Source organism: Austrofundulus limnaeus, unplaced genomic scaffold (assembly GCF_001266775.1).
Source record: "Austrofundulus limnaeus strain Quisiro unplaced genomic scaffold, Austrofundulus_limnaeus-1.0 Scaffold761, whole genome shotgun sequence".
Lineage (NCBI taxonomy): Eukaryota > Metazoa > Chordata > Actinopteri > Cyprinodontiformes > Rivulidae > Austrofundulus > Austrofundulus limnaeus.
The window spans coordinates 178,409-180,108 of NW_013953163.1; the positions used below are offsets into that span (position 1 = coordinate 178,409).

At 39.3% G+C, this 1,700-nt stretch overlaps 1 long non-coding RNA gene across 1 annotated transcript; it reads right to left on the minus strand.

Annotated features, from left to right (window-relative positions):
• Positions 1–239: 239 nt before the first annotated feature.
• Positions 240–788, minus strand: LOC106532388 (uncharacterized). Its single transcript, XR_001312067.1, has 3 exons — positions 710–788; positions 497–620; positions 240–289 (listed from the first exon to the last, which is right to left on the minus strand). It is a non-coding gene; the product is annotated as an uncharacterized LOC106532388 (long non-coding RNA).
• Between the last annotated feature and the right edge of the window lie 912 nt (positions 789–1,700).

A 1,700-nucleotide genomic window follows, 5' to 3' on the forward strand; every position in this document is an offset into this window, starting at 1 on the left:
AGTTTGGGTTGTCCAATGAACAGCAGCGAACACAGGAAGCAAAGTTTCAGTGACAGTAAAATAAAAAAGCTCAGTTCTGAATTGTTGGCTCTCACTATAGGTGTGCTGCGATGATGGATGAAGACCCCCAGAACAACTGCACAGATAAAAGTTCCCAGCAGTGAGGTGGTTGTCAAACAGATACCCAGAGGCTCCTGATAGGACAGAAACTCGGTTATCTTAGGAACACAGTGGTCACGCTGGGGGCCAGACCAAAAGTCCTCTGGACAACTGAAGCACTCCATGGAGTCTGAAAAAGATTTGAAAAATCACATTGTCACATCAAATTTTAACTCTGTGTTTGTAAAATGTTTAGATATTTTAACATTTTTTTGTTTGTTTGACAACGTTGTCTAACTGTGACAGCCTTTATGAACCAATTAGACCACAAAAGTTATTCAGTTCTATGTTATTATCTTTTCATGTCAGTGGGCAGCAAAGCTATTAGAACACATACTAGTGTTGTTACTGATCTTTCCTTCAGAACATAAAATGCAGTCGAAACAACACACAGGTTGTCCTTTTYTTCTGGCCACTCGGGTACCTGGAGGACAATTTTCACTGCACACGGAACGTGGAGGCTGATTGAAAAGAACATTTTGTCATTATATCTAGTATGGATAGTTATCTGCTTTACAATCAAGAACTGGTCTTAAAATAAACAATTAACCTGTTTTGATTCAAAGTTCCAGAAGATTTTGTTTTCATCAAGTGTGAGTTCTTCACCTCTGAGTGCAGACCTCTTTACCTCACCCACATACTGAACTTGAACTCTTCCATCAGGGAGCGGCAGCCAGTTCATCACATCATATATTGGTGGAACATCGCCATTCTCATCAAATGACACTTCATCACCAAATGATGTCTTGAAATGGACTTTTTGCAAATAGTGTAAAAACTACAAATGAGTGAGAGGAAAAAATAAGAGGACAGTGATCGAGATCAGGCAAACATTAACACAAACAATTCATTTTAATCTCTGAGTATGATTATACAGTGAATCTTATAGTGTAGTGTGTTTAAATCATCTTTTTTGCCAGCTGTTTACATATATCTCACCTGCCATGGTTCCAGAGTTTGCAAATTGGCACAGCTGTTCCCACTGAAAGGCCCTTTTCCTGACTCACACAGCAGCATGGCATCAAGAGCATATGCTAGCGCATACACAGCCTTGTAAACATTGTACTCAGGCCTGAGGTTAGAAAGATCCCAAAACTCAGCTTCTGCCTGTCTAACATCTTCCTCTCCAGTGCATAGAACTTCCTCATCTTCAGTTCTATTTGCTGGATTAAATCTACATTTGAATGTGTGTTCCCAAAACTGGTTAACCTGTAACACAAGACTGTTTTCAGAAACATTATTCGATATGTCTTCGTGGGTCACTTCTATAAAACACAACCAATTCTACCATATTTTTTCCATAGTTGTCATTTTTATCAGGCTGTATTTGTAAGAGGAAGTTCTTGAGTCCTGGTATGTCTCCTCGACGAATCGCAACTCCTAGTGTGCCTCCAAGGTAAGGTATAAAGCTTAGTGTCTGAAGTGCAGCTTGTGTTGTCCAGGCTTCACTCGCAATCCATTGTCGACCTGTGACATTTTGGAGCACTACCTGAGGATTATAAAAAATTCTGATTTTTGATTAAAAATATTAGATGTTATAA